A 20,148-nucleotide genomic window follows, 5' to 3' on the forward strand; every position below is an offset into this window, starting at 1 on the left:
ATTTTTTTCACCCTTTTTCGTTCAAAATAATCGACTCGGTAATCATTTCAGCCAGTACAACGCGAGTTGACAGCGAGTAGCTTCTTAACATTGGCGTGCTTTATTCCAAAAATACAAAAAAGTATAATGCATTTTATTATACTAAATTGGGATACTTGAATTATTTTCACTATTATAAATAACTATTATGAACATGTTTTCACAAAATAATTCTGATGATATACATCACAAAATGCTGTATATGGAACAAAAGTTGAAATTTACTTAATTTCACAAAAACGTTACTGTTGAAACAATATATTCTGATACCAATTTTTCTTTTATTAATCATTTAAACCAAGTCGAATGTACAGTGTAGTTATTAATTCTAAACTCATGGACACATCAAACTATATTACAATGCCATTTTAATTTACAACTAAGAACGTACATTACGAAAATTACTTCGGACGATAATAGTTTGTTTAGATGTTTATCATTTGTTCATCTCTGTAAGTCATTTAAAGCACAAATAGAGAGAATCGGAAGGAGAAGAATTTTTGCCAAAGGACCATTTTTTATAAATTAAGAAGAGGAAGGCAAGAGAAAGAAAAATATATTCTTTATTTTCAAAAAATGTCGTGTAAAACACGAAATAAGGGAAGGGTTGGGGATGATCTGAATTTTTGAGATCCACTTACAGTTATGTATATAATGTATATGCGTGTGGGTGTGTGTACGTATATCAATGGATCGCTAGCACTCGAGGTGTGTAATTACAGGTATACAATACTACACAACGATAAAATACATGTGACCGAGGGCGAAGACAAAGAAATTACGACTTGCAGACATTTCAGTCAGTTTTCCTGACTTTTCAACACCAACTTAATCTTGATATATATACCCAATTGTTGCTGCATCATCATCACACCTTAGCTACTACATTAGCTAGTGCAATAATAACAGCCGCCTCCGCCGCTGGTTCCGTGCCAATTATTCTGCCAATTATTCTGCCAATTATTCGTCAATAATTGGCTGGTCGCGCGCTCAATAACGTCGATAGGTAAAACTTTGATCGAGCTTTTGACACTGCAGCGTTCGATAGCTACAGCTAATTAGCCTACAGCGCGAACAAGCGAGGTAAATGGCAAACCCTGTCGATTGGGCAAATACTTACGATATAACTTTGGCGCTGGCTTATTTAAGTGCTGTGCAATCATAGGATAGCTTTTAGTTGGCAGATAATTAAAGCTGCAACAATGAGCGCCAGAACTTCACAAATGAACGAGCATCAATGATATAGAGATTGCGCAGGCATTGAAATAGAATGCGGTATTAGTGAGCGTATAAGCGCATTAAAAGCTCGCTTGGTCCGACGTAGATGGATGGCTATTTCTGAGGACAGATGGTCGTGGCGCAATTGCACTACTGAGCTGCGACTAAACAATCACCATTCCCGTAGCGCTAGATCGTATTGGATTGTCGTGCTGCTTGCTCGCGTCTTATCGAACGGCCGACGGTCGTGTCGGGCGCTGCAGCGCATCGTCCTCGGCAGTAGCAGCTGTACACGGGGTGGCAAAAGCCCATGAAAGCCATCTCCGGCGCGCATTGAACAATGCAAGTCATGCGCTTTTGAACCGACAACCAGCAGCAGAAAGCTTCGGGGAGACTCCCTCGAGGGGACCAGCAGAGTCATCATTGCGGAACGAGATAAGCCGCCACTCTGACTTTCTCTCTCTCTCTCTCTCTCTCTCTCTACCGCGAATCCGGACAAATCGACAGTCGCACTCAAATATACATGCTCATTTGCTGCTCTTTCAGTCGAACGGCCGCCAGATATATGCTGATCGCGGGCTCGCGTTTCAACCATTCACTGCCAAGCTATTCAACGCTCGCGCGGACAAAAACATCCATCGTGACGTCTCGCAGCTCATTTTCCGCCAGCGTCACTCCACGCCTAACTGCATCCTTCACTCTTCGCTCACGGCAGTCTGCTCCGTGTGATTGCTTCGTTAATTATGCTCACACGATACTGCGGATGTGGCTCGCTTTCGCCCTCGATCTATCGATATATCATTCGAGCGACGCATGCATAAGCCCGTCGGAGACGTCGTCAACGTTTCGCGTGCACGAGGGCCGCAGGTGCCGATGACAAATGCGAATGCAAATAAGCTCGCGGCTTGCTTGCTCCTATTCGTGACAGTTCACGCAACAAAAAACAACAAGTGCTAACACGCCACGGACAGCACAGAAATAATACAGCGAGCTGGGACAGCTGATCGGCTAGAAACAACATCCGAAGTAGGGACATCGAAACTTGGTAAAAAAGTGAGCTCGTGTGTCGCGGCTTCTGCGGTTTAAACGGGCGCGGCGATGAGCCTCTTGGCCGGCCGCTGCTTATCTGCACTCGCACCCTCTGCGCGCGCGCACTCATCAGGCTTACTTGATCCTCTAACTTTTGAAACTTTAAACGAATCGCGGCACCGGCAGCGACTCTTTTTTCTTGGGCACTCCGTCTTGCAAAAATAAAAATGAAGACAAGATCGACCGGCGTTGCTAAAACTTCCTTCGCGTCCCAGCATCTCTTCTCTCATTCATGAAATCCGATTCGAGTTTCCAAGTGAATCTTATTTTAAGTAAACCTCATTTCGCCGCGCTTCTTAAAATCGATTGAATGATCTCTGGAACTTCGTAGACTACTTCATATGACTAGCTGCAAGAAAGCTGTGTCGGTCATCGGCTCATCTGTTTTAAGAATACGTATCCGCTCCACTTTCAGTTTCAGTCTTTGACTATCTATTAAATTATACGCATGAAAAAACTCACAATCACGCCTGAATTTTCATCAGCCTCATAAACCTGGTCGCTCATTTTCTCGCAAAATGTCGATTTACTAGCCAATGATCCTACGACGATCGAATAGAATTCGCGTAAAAAGAAATCATAAAAGAAACAGTTAAACGATGGAAGAGAAAAAAAACTAGAGTAATGTACGCAGGTATACGAGCCATTTAGCCGGAAAAGAGGATTTGCAAAGTGTCGAGAAGCATTATTACCATCGATAACGGTAGAGGGCAAGTCGGCGTTTCAATCGAGTGCAAAATTCTCTCCGAGGGACAGCGAGTCAGTTTAAAAAAAATCCAAAAATACACGCCGCCAATGTAACAACAAAAGCAAGAAATTTGTTCAGGCAACGCGTAGACCACCAAGGCGCTTGCGTCGTCGAGCGAGACATACTCACGGAGGGAGGGCTCCAATGTGGAAACAGATTCCGTTTGATACGATGCTAACGGTAATAAATGCGGTTGTAACTTCCGATGAAAAAAAAGAGGACGGGGGCGGGGACGCTCGCAAGAAGAATAGGCAGCGCGCGGAGAGGTGAGGCGAACGAGCAGAATGCAAGACCGAGGGGAGAGCTAGGAGAACGTATATGCGCGCAGCAGCAGGGAAAGCCGCAGGCCAACGCCTACGCGTGTGCGCGCTTCCAGCCGCGAATAAGTGCACTAAGCCGTGCGTCGGTCCGGAATGCCGGGACGAGATTGGCGCGACGAGAGCGAGCGCAGATAAGTAGGTTGCGCAAGCATCTCCAGGGAAATTCGCGAGATTGGTATTCTATCGGGGGAGCCGAAGGGCGAGCTGGCCGGCTGGCGCGCCGAGCGCAAGCTAATCGGCGTCTTACTGCTCCCCTTCGAGGCCAGGCCTCTGCGCTCGCTTGATTCCGACTCGCGAGAGCATCTGCGCGGAGTCCTCGTGCCTGGCGAGCAGCGGCCGACGGGCGGCCGACGGGCGGCCCACGCGTGTGCGTGGCCCGACGGCGGTGGGAGTGCTCTCCCTCTCTCGCCGACCTGCCGCCACGGCCGCATAAAGCAGCCGGGGCGTAGACGGCGCGACCTCTTATGAGGGATGAATATTTCAAAGCGTCTGCAGTCGCGCGCCACTGCACTGCACTGCTGCTCCCGTATCAGCGCGCGGAGCCCAGGATCCCGACCCCTTGCCCGCTTCTCACCCTCTTCTCGCTCGGCTCTTTCAATTCTTGCCACCAGCCTCCGCTTCCCCTTATTATTTCGCTTTACCGCACTTCTCGTCCCTTTTCAAAATATCCTTTCCTCGGCCTGTTACCTGCCTCCCTCTCGGTCGCGCGCAGCTGGCTCCCTTCGGCCCGCGATGCCGAGGCGCGCGCCACTTTTCACGCGGCAGCTCGGTATTCGAACGCTTTCGCTCTCAGCTTTGCCGTCATCGCGCTTCGCGCAGCCCGCGCTGGCAATTGCGACAAACGCGGACAGGAAGAGCGTCGCCTTGGACCATCGATCAGCTTTTATCGCCGGAAGCGAGTCGATGACGACAGCACTGTAAACTGATTAGCCAGATAGCGGCAATGTCGCCGTCGGCTCGTTCTCCTTGACTCACCGAATCAACTTTACTTTCGCTGTTATCTGTATTGACGATTCTTTAGCTCGTGTCTTCATTTGGAGTTTTATCTGTTTACAGTGCCGCCGGCGTCGGTTTAATCTTCTGCTGCCCGTATTCTGCTCTATTTCCTATGGTGAAAGGCGCATTGCTGCTCCGGGAAATAAGAATTATCGATCATCTGGAATGAAAGCAATGATGGTGTGTATGTATAAGCCAAAAGCACTTTACCCGATTGCAAAGTCGCATTTTTCCTCCTTTTGCCCGCCATGCATATAATATGTACGTTCATGCGTCTTTTAGCCACGATGCTTTTCTTGCCTCGAGTTCTCCTCTCTCCCTCCCCTCCCTCCCTCGCTCCCTCTCTCCCTCCCTCCCTCCTTCTCGTGCTCTCTAATGGCGCTTTCTGAGCAGCGCATTTCCGCGGTCAAACTTCCGCGAAAAGTAGGCCGTCGGGAGGTTATTGTTCGTGCACTCGGTGCCGGCATTACCCGCGAACGTAATCGCGTGGCAGTACCGAGCCGCCGGTAAAGCTCCTCCCTCGCATCCTCTCCTCCCTTTTCTTGCCTCCATCCGCCACTTCCCCTCCCTTTTCCGAGCCGTACAGCTTGACGCACATGAAAAGACCATGCACGCTTTGATAGACTCACTTATATAGCGTCTCTCCAGTCTCGACAGTCAGATAGCCACCCATTTTTCGTCCCCGCCAGAGCTGCGCTTCCAATCCGACAGACCTGTCGTACTTTGCCTAATTAATAAATTGAGACATCTGTCGTGGCGTCCTCGTTAATTTTACAGCGGTACAGGTGCGTCGGCACAGCGCTCAGCGCGCGCATGCATATGCGATTGCCGAGCTTCAGGCGATCTCGTTGCAACTATCGAGGCGCACCGAGCCGACGCACAAGGTGAGCGTGCGCGGAGAAAATAGGGTGACTGTTTCCGAGCCAGGTGCGTGGCGCCGCGTAAACGTATACGGCATAAAAGATCTAAAAGTACGGTTCTCGCTCCACGACCGCAGCTTCCTACCAAGAACGGATCCACGCGGTATAATGCACCCTCTTCGACGCGCTCGCCGTTCAGCGGCCAAGCGCGCTCAAAATTCCATCGATTTTTCCCGCGTATCTTAGCCTACTTCGATGTGCGAGCACGCGCGTGTCGTGACTCTCTGCAATTTTTTCAATTCATATTGTAAAAGCGATTTGTATGCGATTACGGCGAGCTTGATAAGTATAATTGCTAAAGGGCGTTGGCATTTAGATAAAGGTTAAGTAAAGTTGGGTAGGGAAAATGTCTCCGACGTACCGCTGGGAGACGAACCGACACTCACAAGACGCTCCACGCGAATAAGGTATTATTAAAAACAAGAACAAACAAAACAAAGAGCGTCTCTTGAAGGCGTTGGCAATGATGGCGAAAGTGCGAGTTGATTATCGGTATAAGAGTTGAAGTTGCCGAGGGTCATGAGAAAATTGACAAAAAGACGGTGCAGTCGAGTACAGTGCTAAAACAGGCAAAAGAGTTATTTAGTAAATGTGAGCAAAAACTAGAGGATGGGCTGATTAGAGAATGACATAGAGAGGAAGAAGTGCACAATTGGTTGACAGTGCCAGTGGCTTAACGGAAAAGGGACTCACCACTCAAACTGCAGCTTGGCGAACACAAACACAAGTTTCAGTGCAAAAGCATGAGAAGTGAGGTAAGTCTATCGGACAGAGAGGTATTCAAAGTACAACGATTTATGATTGATCAGGGTTGAAAAGAAAGAACGAATAACATTGTAATGAAAGGTCTAGAGATAAATTACATCAATATTAAGAAATGAGTGTAAAGTTTTATTAGAGATCGTTTATACGTAAATATAATAGTCGAAAAAATTGTAATTTAAATATTGTAAAACTAAGCGCAACTGAAAAATCAACGATAATGAGAAATAAGAACAATTCAGGCACCAGGATAGAACTAGGCAAATCGAAATGTACAAGTGGGCGAAAGCAATAAGATATAAAGTTTAAAAAATAAAGATAAAAACGGATAAGACCAGTATATGTGGTAAATGGGTAAAATGGGTAGACAGAACAGAGGTCCGCAAAATGTCGAGAAATCAAAAAGCAATAAGGTTATTTAATAAAATAGACATAGAATAGCCACAATTATTGGAAAACTATTGGTGCAAGAATCAAAGAAAAAGTAATTTATATTTTGAAATTGCGCAGGAATATTAGGTAACGAGAAAATTTTTTGGAATTTTATTGAAACAGGAGGCTTTGTAAGTTTTGCCAAAACTTGCGTAAAAGAAATAAACACAGAAAGGCTAAAAAGAGCTTATCTGGAAAATTATACCAGGGAGAAAATTAAAGAGAGAGAAAGAGAGAGAGCTACGGAAACGGGGCTTTCTTGATAGGTGTAAGAAAAAGTTGGATAAAAAAGGAATCCAAGTTAGTGATACTGTACGACGTAGGCTTGATAAAAACAGAGGTAATTGATGGCGAAGGTATAGTAAATGTATGGTTCGGATATAACACAGGTAACATAGAGAAATACATTGACATATAGGACAGAATTTTTACAGGAAGAGGTGATAATTATTGTCGATGACTTTAACTTACTGATAGAAACAAAAATTCGCAAAGGAGGTAAAAAAGTAGTAAAATTTTCGAGGACAAAGGTGAGACGATCCTCAATTTAATAGAAAAAGGTGACGAGGTAGGAGACTACATTTGTAGGGAATGAGGGACATTCAACTTCATAGATTTCATGATAATGAACAATGCAGCGTTAGACATAATCACAAGTTTCAAGGTAGGAATAAATATAGCTCCTGATTACTGTCCAATGATCGCAGTTATAAAAGGTCAAAAAACTAAGCTCGGACGTAAATCGAAAAGGAATCGAAAAAGGCATACATCGAGGGTAAACACAAAATATTGATATTCCAGAAGTCAACGATACGGGTGAAAAGAGATATTAAGAACGTAATAAATAATAATCAACAAAGGTAGGTGTTAAGAACATTGTGAATAGGTCAAATAAGAAATAAGGATAAAATCATGGAAAATCGGTGAAAAAAGGGCGAAACAAAGAATGCGTGAGAAGTAAAAGAGCAACTGAGATAGCACTGATAAACTGAAGAAAAGGTAAATGTAGCAAAGATATTTACTTGAGAATGAAAAAGAGTGCGAAACATTTGTGCACGGAAAAAGAAAAAGAAGTAAAATGTAAGAAATCAACCAACTTAGACTATTGAAAAACGAGAATGATGTACGAAAACTTCTGAATGGATATAGGGAAAGTGGAGAATAACATAAAAAAATTGTAATAGGAAGATCACTTCGGATGCTCTTTCGAAGGCAAAAATAAACGTATAGTGCGCTAGAATAAAATAGAAAAAGAACCAGAAGAGAATAACGACATGAACCAGAATAATATATAGAGAAATCAAAGAAACTTGATCATATTCAAAGAAGAAAGCTGCTGGACAGGACTGAATTCCAAATGAGGCATAGTATACCGTGAAGGCGTTAGTAAATAAACTAAATGGGTCTAATAGGAAAAGTGTAGGACGGAAGGGGAATTCCAGAGAACTGGAAAATGGCAGTAATAGTTCCTTTGTATAAGAAAGGAGATGTTAACGAAGTAAAAAAGTAACAAGACGTCTCCTTTACTTGCCACGGCGTACAAATTATTATACGAAAACAATAAGAAAACGCTTAAAAAAGTACAAGAGAGGAAAATTTTACGGACGAGTAGGCAGGCTTTAAAAAAGGTAGATGCATGATTGAAAACATACACATTCTGAAACGCATTGTAGAAATGGCAAAGTTAAGAAAAAAAAGTTTAATTTCGGTATAAATGTTCGTAGACTTGAAAGCGGCTTTCGACACGATTGAGAGAAAGATTTTATGGGGAATAATGCGAAAACTCAGAATTAGCAGATATTTTATAAATAAAATTATAAAATATACGTAGAATCGAAGGTAAGAGTGAAAATAGAAGACGAGTTTAAAGAAAAACTGTGGATAGATAAAGGATTAAGGTAAGATTACGTCTTGAACCTAATACTTTTCTGTATACATATCCTGGAGTTAAAAAATAACTCAGCAAATAAATGTAGATGGTGGTAAAAATAAATAATAAAAGAATTTGATCATTTGCCTACGTGGATGATTTGAATATTTGGTTATAAGTGTAATGAAAAATAAGATTGAAATTTGGAGGTGTGTAGAAAAAGTACCGCTAGTGAAAATACAAGAGAACTACTAGAGTGGGTACTAAAGTTACATTTCTACGCCCCTAGATACGCGGTGTTAAAAGAAACCGACCCGTGAAAATGGAAAATAGATAACTTAGACTTAAAATTAAAGTAGACTAAAAAGATAGTTGTAGTAATGAAAAAATATGGTTTTACAATAGGTTAGTTCTGAGTGAATTTGTTAGTACTAGGCGACAGAAAGGTACACATATTGGGATTGAAAAAGTTCGCATTAGCGCCTCTATTGTAAAAGCGCAAGCGTAGGGAATAGACTGGGGTTCGATCCACCAAAAGTTTTGCTGTAAATATATGTAAATTTTGTTATCGCTATATTTAATTGTATCGTGATTACAAGTGAAAATTATGTATCAGCAGCAAATATCACTTCGATAATTATTGTTTTGTTCAATTTTTAAGGGAAAAAGTATGTTTCAGTTCGTCTAAAATGGCTTATTAAAATTTGCACTGAATGAGATCTAAAATCATTTTGATTGTGAAAATTTGAAAGAGATATCATCCCTAATAGTCGTAAATATTGATATTGTTTGCTGAGGAAGTACTTGTAAAAATATCGTTAATCTATTCATGAAGTAATTTATTGTGTAAATCAAGTATATTTGTAACCTCAAAATAATATGATTTTATACAATAAATATGTGCTTCTCAAATAAATCTAACCAACATTCAAGACAATTATAGTGATATCTCTTACAAACTTTCAATATAAGGGATTTTTCATACTGTCAGATGCGAATTTTGCGAATTAAAAAAGTTATGTACGAACAGTTTTCGGATTAACTTGCAGTGTAAAAATAGAGACGGACATTGATGTAATTGTAACTAAGATGAAGGAATATCGATGTAACAAAAAGGTATCGATACTTAGAAAAAGAAAATATTTGTCTATTATGTAAAAAACAGGCCCATTTCAATAATTCAACAGATCATACGTTGAAGTAATGTGTATCGGTCAAAAACGTGACCAGTGATAGGTATAAACTTTGTATAACTATGCCAAGTATTCGAAGCGAAAGTTAATAAAAATGGTAGAAGAAAAGCGGAGAATTATAATATTTAATAGTTTCAAAAAGATCGAGGCATGAAAAATATAAACGATAAAGAAAAATGCCCACGGGATAGTGCTAGAGACTTAGAAATGTCAATAAAGGCAAAGTCTAATCGCAGATGAGTCACAACTGAGTGAAAATATAAGTTTTTTTTATCTATGAGTTTATTTTATAGGTTATAATATTGGAACGAGTGACTGGTCTGGTAACGAGGTCCATTCCCGTAAATAGTTGTAAAAGTAATAGGTATAGAAAACGTGACGCGACAAAGTGAAATTGCGTTTAGTATAGGTGAAAATAAAACTGAATGACAAGGTATGTGGTATGGATGGATGAACGTAATTAAGTTGAACAAAGATGTCCAAGTGCATTTCTAGGTCAAGTAGGTGAAATAAAGTATTTCAATTTATATATACCTTGCAACGGGCCGCGTCAGATCGGCAGCTTGGCTGCAAGCAATAAAAAGAGAGAGAAAAATATGGCTTTGGAGATATTGACCGCGTCGAGGAGACGTCGTCTGCTCTGAAGTATGAAAAAGAAAGCAACGAGATGATTCGATGCGACAGTCTAGGAGGGTGCGCTGGCCTAATGGAAAAACAAATCTCTGTAGTCGTATGCTGCAACCGCGCGATAAGCTTCCAAAGTTCTTTTTTTTTTGGAAGAGTCATCTGATGCATTTTCAAGATTCATCAAAAAAGCCGATTGTAATAGTCGAGCGAGAGCGACTTGGAGTGGGGCGGATGTGCGGAGGATGCTAACAATTGAGATAAAACTAAAATTGTCGAGGAACGCAGTGTGATAAAGTGTGTCAAGGGAGAGTTCGGCATGCCGGTGAAACCGCCGCTGCAACTACATATATACTCGGCGTAGCTACTGCTCGGACCTTATCTCTTTGCTGACCGCCACTCGCGTTCAACCAAGAAATTTGTCGTCCGCTCGCTCGCCTCCGCGTAAACGGCGTTTTTATTTGACGACTCGCACGTTGGCGCTGCAAGCCGACAAACACGAGCCGACAGTATAACAATTTTAGTTCAAACAACGTAGCGCTTACCTCTCTCGTTCGCGCTGCCACGCCCGGAATCGTGCGAAAAGAAGATCACTCACCTGCGAACAAAGAAAAAGCCTTGATTAAAAGGAGCTTTGCCCAATGAGATCTGTACAATGATGTTCCTTAACACAACTCAAGCACATAGGGGTCGGGGGATGACGCGCAACAAAGCTAACTAGCAATCTTTCCATCTCGGCTCAACGAAAATTACGGAGGGTCCCTCCTTCGTCAATATTCTGTTTTGGCGGCTGGTATGCAGCGCAGATCAGTCGTCCGTATTTGCGTGCATCTACGCGCGACTTCTGTAATTAAGATCGACTCGTCGCAACCTTGTTCCCCTCCACGGCAGCACTTGTTGCTCGCATTAAAATTGTTGTCGCTCGCATAGAATGACCCAGACGCGCGTGGCCCCGCGCCAACTGCCCTGATTCGCTCGCTCTATTCCGAATGCGCGTGCCAGGTCAACTCGCACGCGGCCTATGCCAGCGCCCTGAACTCGGCCTTCGACACTCGACATTAGCTGGAGAACCGCGAGCAAGAAAAAATCCAAGCTGAAAGAAAGTGGCGCGGACCTGGGCAAATGAGTTATGTGGCTGAAAGCGCAACTTTCATTGGACGAAGGTTTCGAGGGAAAATGAGTTTCTCAGCGATAGCGCGCAATCGTAAAGTCTCCATCTGGGCTTTAAATTCGTATAATTTATGCGAGCGAGCGAGAGAGAGAGAGAGAGAGAGCGAGGGAGCAGCGCCGATCCGCCAAAGTTTTGCGTCTTCGCCAGCAACGACATCTCCGCCAGCAAGTAATATAAAAGTTGCGGCTGCGACGGCTATTTGTTGTCGTCATTCGGCGAAAGAGAAAGATCGTTGCGAGTAAAGCGTGCGTTCGCCCAGCGAAGAACATGACAAATCAGCGACGTTAATATTTTGCTGCGTGGCAAACTCGATCTCTAGACAATATTGGGAGCTACCAGCGTATTCATCAAAGACTTGTTGGAGACGACGAAGCGTCAGCCGGTGCCGGCGGAGATACCATCATCGATGGCGCACGTGTAGGAGGTGGTACACTGTCGCACTCGGTCAAAACTTGCCGGCTCGGCTCTTTAACTATGCCCTACATTAATAACTGTGCACACTGCATTGTGCCGTACGCCACCTAGACTTCTATGACGACAACCGTTGCATTCTCGAGATACTCATAGCGCGTACGGCAAGTTAGCTGCAAGCGATTGCCAATATTTTTGTCAATACGTATACCTCGACAAGAGCAATTTCAAAGAGCCTCAAAGTCATAGGTGATATGTTGGTATTAGTCCCAAAACCGATGCGCGTCGATCGCCTCTGTATATGAACTTTAAACTTTCTTTGGTAAAAGCAAAAAACGCTGAATTGAATTCTGAGCGAAAGAATTCGGTACAGACTTTGCCAGGACGCCGCAGCGATCTTGAAAGACCATTCGAACCGGCTCCAACATTTATATTTACCGAATTTCGGTGAGATTTTATGTGGCGGGCTTTCGTCAGCGATGCTCGCAGACCATTTTCCTCTTGTCCGATGTTATGCCTCGACTCGGCGGACCCTTCGCTTGATTTAATAGCAGCGTGGCGGCTTCGATATGGCTCGCAACAAATGGAAAGCTGCTATGATCGGCATCACATAAAACATGAAGTTGATTTCGAGGCTTGCCGTCGCACACGGTGTCCGTGCAGATGACCGATTTCCGCCGCACGTCAATATTGCAGCTATTAAATTTTACACGCAACCTGTGCCGACAATAGACCGCAAGCCGACCTAACTTGTAGGCCAAGAGAGCGTCGCAATGAGCACTAATCGAGGAATGGCTGAAGTGTACGGCACGTGTCATCGAAAGCCGCGATCGGAAGCGGGACAAGGCGAGGCAAGTGAGAAGCGAGCGAATTTACAAGATTGCAAGGCGAGACGATCGAGCGCTGGAAGTGGTGTCGGAACTGGAGCCACTCTCGAGGCAGCTGTGCACTGGAACTGTAGCTACAGAGCAGACGAGAGGGAGACGTCTGACGTTCGTACTCGGCTCGCGTGCAGTGCGCACGAGAAAAAGCCATGGGCGCAAGTGGATCAACGGAGCTGCAGCTGTCAAATGCAACGCGCGCCGTTCACACACACACACACACACACACACACACACACACACGCGCGCGCGCGCGCGCGCGCGCGCACACACACAACTTGCTCGCGATCCACGTTGAAAGACAATGCGTCCTGCCGTCGAGATTTTTCAAATCGACAATCTTCAATTATTCGCCACACGCGCGCTCTTCGACACCCGACTACTTGAATTGACTTTTTGCTAGCTGTCGAGCTCACGGCTCACGATCGATATGTCATCCGCCACCTCTCGACAAGCTATTCTCACTCTTCGTTGCTTCTTATCGCGCTAATCATCCTTTTTCTGCCTTTCTATTTTGCTTGCTCTCATTTTAATTCGCTCCTCGTACCGACAACTTCTCGACGTCTTAAATAACATCTGTTCGTCTTAAATAACAACAGTCTCCGTTCAGATTCCTTGCGAATAGCTTGTGATTTCAGCTGAGCTGGGTCAAATGGCATATATGTCTTTTTCAATAACCGAATGAAGAAAGCGATGTAAAAAGTAGAAATACAAAATGTGCAATCAGTGGAGAAACGATATGGACTGTAGGCGAAGGACCAACTTGATTGCCAATATAATTAATAAGAAAATAACTTGTCTAGAAAGTTATCGGGTATAGACAGGCAGGCCAAAAGGTGCTTGTATGCAATCACCTTAGTCTCAACGTCCCACACCCAAATCTCAGCACATGCGACAAGCATTGTTTACGTCGCAACGTTATTTATAGAGCTCTGTAGCGCAGCTCCCCAAGCTCCGCGCATATTCCCATTTTGCTCTTTGTTCCACGCTTTCGTTCCTTCGTTTTACATGGCCATGGATTCAGTATTAGAAGCTATGCCGATACGTTCACGTTCACTTCGAGTACACTTTCTTCAATGATAGTGCCAATTATGATAGGGACGTCGATGCGAACCACCCTGCTTTGAGACCGACCCTGTTGGCTTTATACACGATTAGACTTGAACAAGCCAGTTATTAATTTGGCGAGACTAATGCTCTTTTATTTTATAGATAGTTTATAGATCTAGCGGTAAATATAAATTCATACATTTTTCCAATTGAATTGCAGAAAGCAGTGCTTCAATGAACTTGGAATCGGCACTTTTGACTTTCTATTAGCGATAGCGGATCATCTTTCGAATTTAGAATAGACTTTATAATGTTTTTAATCAACATTGTCTCCGACTATGTACGTTGCTGCTTGATATAAGTGTTGGTCGCAATGATATTGGTTCGGGAAACGTCAGAAGAAAGTAGGAATATTTTCTATAGGTATTTTCATTGTTAGTAACGCTGTTGCTGTATGCCCGCCGCAGTTACAAAATATTACAATCCGTACTCGTACATATACCACTGAATAATGCCTATCGGATATCGATTCCAGCGAAAACCTCGGACTTTACTTGTGTCTACGTGTTATTCGTTTGCTTTGCTTTTCGCCTCGACGACCTATGCTATTCCAGTTGAACCGAGAATAAAATTCGATTCAATACATGTCTAGAAGTTATAAGCGCTTGTGCTCCCTGGAAAATGTGCCGGACGAACGCGGCTTTGAATTGTTTATTAGATGAGAAGCAGATAAATCAGAAGCACCATTTTCCACTGATAGTATTACCACAGTCGTAGCGCGTCAGCTGACAAAAATACGTGCAGTTAGTTGGCATAACGAAAAGCATTGAGAGCTTTCATAGCGTTTCCGCGTTTGAGTCGCGGAAAAGAAAAATTGGCCGGATATTAGCCGTTTGACGTTCGGTAGCGTTCAATAGGGACGGCATAGAGAAGGCGGCTAGTTGACTGGGAGACTGCCGCCGCGAAGGACAGGGTAAGAAGAGTAGACGAAGAGGAGAGGAGAGAACAGTCGTGTGTACGCGTAGGTAGTAGTGTCGGGGAGCATGCGAGCACGCGAGAAGAGCGAGACACGTGTTGTGCTAATGCGCCCTGTAGGAAGGAAGGAAGACACGCGCAGGCAGTAGGCATCAGCGACAGCGACGACGGTTTATGTTCGTCGCGTCTGCAGGCAAAGGCCCGTGCTTTGTCTATCAGCGAGTCGATTGACGACGTCGTCAACCCGCCTGTGCTCCCTCATATGTCTCGCTTGCTCTGTGTTTGTCTGCACTGTCGCGCGTGTGAGCTGTTCTCGCTCAAAAAGCGTTAAACAAGCGCCCGCACACAGCAGCTACTGCAGCTACTACAGCCACTGCAGCCACTGCAGCCACTGCAGCCACTGCAGCTACTGCTGCCCTACGTGTCCACGGGCGCTGGATGGCCGGTTCGCGCGTCAAAGTTTTGACCCACTAAACGAAAGCTCTTCTCGAACGAGCTAACATCGCCAGCTCTCTCTCTCTCTCTCGAAAGTTGAACCTATAATGTTGCTTCAGGGCTGGTGCCGCTCATCGAGGTGCTCCCGGTTCGACACTCGACGCTGTCACCGACGCGCGGCTAAATCCCGCGACTCCGCTGTTGATCAAGCACAATCACGAGCTGGACGCCTCTCCGCCGTCGTCTTGCGCGTACCCTCATACCCACATAGCGATAAGTCCCGGATCGATGCAGCAGTGACCTATCGAACGGCCTGAGAACATAATTACACGTCCGGGGAGGTGTGGCGTTGGGCCTGAGTCGTCAACGGAGTAGGCCAGCAGCCACTAGCCAGCCGAAGCAGCCGGCCAGGCAGACAGAGGGGGCTTAATTTCAAAAGTAGAAGCGCTTGTTAGCGCTGCTAAATTGAATAAGCCTCGAGCGTTCCATACTTTACTTCGCGCGCTGCGAAATTTTAAATGAAAAATCCCCTACCAGAGCAACTTTGACCAGGCTCTTGCTCTCTTGGCTCCTCCCTCGACTGCTGCTGCCACATCTTTCAGATATTCAGTATTTTAACGTTGCTTCTTCTGAGTTGGGGCAAAAAAAAAAAAAAATAATAGAAAAAAATTTGAGCTTTGCAGTCATGAAACGTCGAGCTTTCTTCCTTCCATCCTTCCTTTTTCCCTACCTTCCTTTTTCCCTTTCAGTCCACATTTACAAGCCTCCTGACCCGTCGACGACTGACGAGCTGTATATCACTGTCGCTGTCGCAATTATACGTATCAAGCTCAACGTATTTCTACAATTTTTACGAATATGCCGAACGAAGCTAAAGGCTTTCTTTTTTTCTCAGAGGCAACCAGCAAACTCTTTGCAGTCTGAGTGACTTGATGTATTGATCAAATTTAAGCTCATTTGCCACCTACTGATCCTCTCGTACGTAGCTTATTACGCTCATCCCTCGTATCACTATATAACAATTTCGTTAAATTCTTTCGATCAACGGCGCGAAATTGAATAATAACTATACAAAACGAGCAAGAAATTAAAGTTAAGATTAACGCATTGACAACTCGCGTGAATTGAACTTTTGTTGTCCTTGATAGGGCTGTCTAAAAACGAATGTCTTTGAAATAATTTCAATAACCATTTGATTGTCTGTCATATTACAAATCGTGAATTTACTGGAACTGGATAAGTGACTAGCTCGATACTCGAATATTACAGGCTAACAATGAAATTCTGATATTTATTTCTCGTAATCTTATCTCAGCAACCGGAGCTCAACGGCATTAAATCACGAGAGATAGCTGTGGAGGACTAGTCATAAAAAATATGTAGCTCTCATGTAAGAAAATCTTATAGGATAATCCGAAGACAATGTGAACGCGATCTTTTACGTTTTCTTTATTTAAACTTTTTACGAAATCAAGTCAAGAAAATTGAAAACGTCTACAGATCAGTAAAGTTGATTATTTAAAAATTAATAATGGGTATCAATGTATATTTTAGCTACCTTAGAAATAGATAGTAGTATAAAATGATAAATTATTGAAAATAAAATAAATAATTAGCAAAAAATTGAAAATTGAAAAAAATACCATTCGATAAAAATATAATTGGGAGGAACTGTTAAAGTGGTTAAAGAAATTGTAACGATATGTAGTTTTGGACCTTTTTCTTGTTAAAACTTGCAAAAGTTGAAACTGTTAGTACATTACCTAATTAGTACGTTACAACACTCACTTTGATTGGGCGTAAATGAGACGCGAGACGAGAATCTACTTTCCCGAATGCGTCATATATATATATATATATATATAGAGAGAGAGAGAGAGAGAGAGAGAGCTGGGGCGGTATTTTTCAAAACAACGTAGAAAGCGCGAATTTGAGCGAGCGCACGGCAAAGTCGTTCTATCCGTACGGCGTGTTAAATTTTAATTAAAGCCAAAAAAATCAATTCTTTCCGATTGCTTCAATCGGTTTAAACGACTTCTGAATATTTTACGATTATTTGCGAGCTCTTGCAACACTTTGCACTTTTTATGGCAAATTTTTGAAATTAGATTTTTGAAGGCACAACGTGACGAAGAGTAACAGTATGAAAAAGAGATTGCGAGTAATGGAATCAAGTATCGATTAGGATCAATAGAATATTGGTCTGCGAAGCAAGAGCAATTCGATGTGAACTAAAAATAGAGAAAAAGAAGAGGAAAAAGAAAGACGATTGGAGGAAGGAATAATAAACGAAGAGAACGGTATAGTCGGGCCGACGTTTGCTTAGCTGGCGCATCGCATAAATATTTGCGGGTTTAATGGAGACTGAAACAAGCAGTCGAAGTGGAAGTGGATGGAACATGGGCCATGGGGGAGAAAAAGAAGTAGCTGCGTGGCGATTATCGCTAAGCAATCAATTGTCTGCCGGAAAAGCTCGCTTACTCTCGGGCGCTAGCTCACTGGCTCGCTCTCGCGGCTGAAGATATTAGTCCAATTAGCATACATTATGCACCAAAGTTTAAGTCTTCTTAGCACGAGTGAGCGAGCGAATTAACGAAGCCAGACAGCAGACAACCACAAGAGAGCGAGAGAGAAGAGAGTCGAAGGCTGCACCTTGATGAAAAATGTAAAAGCCGCGCGAGTTCTGCGTCGCTTTGCCAGCTACGCTTACCTTACAAATGTACCTAGCATTTTTATTTCATTGTGTCACTGCACAAACTCCCACCTATCGACTATCGTGCAAATGGCCACTAGACCGCAGGCTTTTCATTGGAGCCGTTACACGTAGACGATTGCGCTGTAGGAAAGCGCGAAGGGTATGCTCGTTTCACACGAAATTAAGAACGGCGCGGCACGTCGATAATCACTATAATAGCGGCTCTACGCCAAGCCGCAAATTCTTTCACAATGCTTCGCTGCTCGTTACGCACTGCTTTTGCTTACTCGTCACTCGACACTAGCTTACCCGAGTACACGCGCGATAGAGTTCTGCATGCCGACAGTTTGTTTCTCCGGGAGAAAGCAAGAATGAAATCGAGGCAGCAGCTGTCGTTATTTCAATGATAGATCGAGATTAAAACGCCGCGAGCAATTAGGACCATCTGATCCCGGCTAAATGAGCCAACTCGTCGATATAACTGATAATAACCGTAGTTTTTTTTACGCGCCCCTTATGCCACTTGGACTTTCTTTCCTCCCTCGCTTCATCTGCGGATTGATCGATCAATGCTCATTAGTCTTCTATACACACGTCTTCGTTATGCAATTTACCGAAGCGCTTGTTTCGAGGGTACTATAACTTTCACGCGCCTACATCAGTTCTCGGCACGAACATCAAGCTTTGTATACGCTATCTTTAGCTGACAATATTAACAACGACCGAGTGCATAAAACTATCGCGTTAGCAAATTCCGTGAGCCATGATGACAAGCACTGTTATGTATTGGAAGGAGTGTCCTCTTTATAAAAATTCACAGTTGTGAAATAAAGGATGATAAAGATCTTGCATGTCATTTTTGAGAAGTTCAGGACGCGCTTGTAAACAATCTCAAATCAAATAATAAAAGGTACCTTACCAGTTGTTTATAGAGATTAATTTCCATCACATATTAGACATTTTTACTTGTTACCTGACTGATTTTCGTTTATTTAAGCGCGCAAAAATGTCGTTGGAAAAAGCACATTCGGTTGTGAATCTATCGCTGCTAGGTAGGCAGTACATCGAATCCACCAGGTAGCAATAAAATTGCAAAAGAAACTAAGGAATCATTGATTACACAGGCACACAAAAAAATAGGTGGTTTGTATAAAAAACGACATACCTATATTTCCATGTATTTTGCCACGCTGAATCCGAATCCACAGACAGTTTGATCCCACCACGTCAGAATCAAGGGTATTTAAAGATCAAATTCAGGAAAAAGTAGTTTTAAAAAATGTAACTTGTGTTTCTATGGTTTTGAGGGTTACTGAATCAGTCATTTCCAAGGTCAAATGTGCATATTGTGCAAAAAGTTAAATTTTGACTTCAGATTCTGAAAGTACAGAAAATTTTACGTTCAGGTATAATATTTTTTTTTCGCGACTTTGTATGTCATTTCAAGGTTATTGAATATAAATATCTTGCGAACAGCGACCTTCAAAATAAAAAGAACAGCGACCATAAAAATACTAGCGATTTCTTCTTAAATGGTTGTTTTCCTTAATTTGACCCTTGAATGCCCTCAAACCTGGCGTGGTCAGACATCACGAATTCAAATTCAGTGACCCTCAAAACGTATGAAAATAGTTGCCTGATTTTACAAAGGCATACTTTTGTATATTTGAAATCATCATACTGATTCTCAAGATATCAAGATTCAATGACCTTGAAATAACATACAAAGTCGCGATAAAAAAAATGAAAAATATTATATCTGAACGTAAAATTTTCCGTACTTTAGAATCTGCAGTCAATATTTTATTGTTTGCACAATATGTACATTTGACTATGGAAATGACCTTGATTCGGACATGTGATCAAACAGACTCTAGATTCAGATTCAGCAACACTTAAAACCATAGAAACACTAGTTACTATTTTTTAAAACTATTTTTTCCTAAGTTTCACCTTTAAATGTCCTTGATCCTGACGTGGGGTCAAACTGACTGCAGATTCGGATTCAGCGTGGCAAAATACATGGGAATATATGTGTGTCGTTTTTGATACAGACCATCTATTTTTTTGTGTGCCTGTGTTATTAGCGATTGTGTGCAGCAGTAGGAAGGACCGACTACGCGATGATGATTCAAACAATAAATATCAGTAACAGATAACAGAGAGGGAGGAAGGGAAGGGAGGAGATGGCAAATAATTAATTCGCTGCTCGGATATTAATGGGCTGGCCAAGCTCGCTCAGGCAAGTGCACACGTACACACGCGTGGCTAGCGGCACAATAAATTGAATTAGGTTGCACTTTGCAAAGGTAACCAATC

The 20,148-nt window shown here is 43.1% G+C and overlaps 1 protein-coding gene across 3 annotated transcripts in view; it reads right to left on the minus strand.

Annotated features, from left to right (window-relative positions):
- The window catches only part of LOC131663155 (uncharacterized), a 243,505-nt gene that overhangs the window by 209,113 nt on the left and 14,244 nt on the right, over window positions 1-20,148 (minus strand). Inside the window, exon 2 of one of the 3 annotated variants that reach the window (XM_058933325.1) lies at window positions 10,757-10,809. The exons of the other annotated variants lie outside the window; for them this stretch is intronic. The gene's annotated coding sequence lies outside the window, so the exon portion shown is untranslated. The remainder of the gene's footprint in view (window positions 1-10,756; window positions 10,810-20,148) is intronic. 3 annotated transcript variants of the gene reach the window in all.

Source organism: Phymastichus coffea, unplaced genomic scaffold (genome assembly GCF_024137745.1).
Source record: "Phymastichus coffea isolate CEN01 unplaced genomic scaffold, Cenicafe_Pcof_1.1 PCOF00031, whole genome shotgun sequence".
NCBI lineage: Eukaryota > Metazoa > Arthropoda > Insecta > Hymenoptera > Eulophidae > Phymastichus > Phymastichus coffea.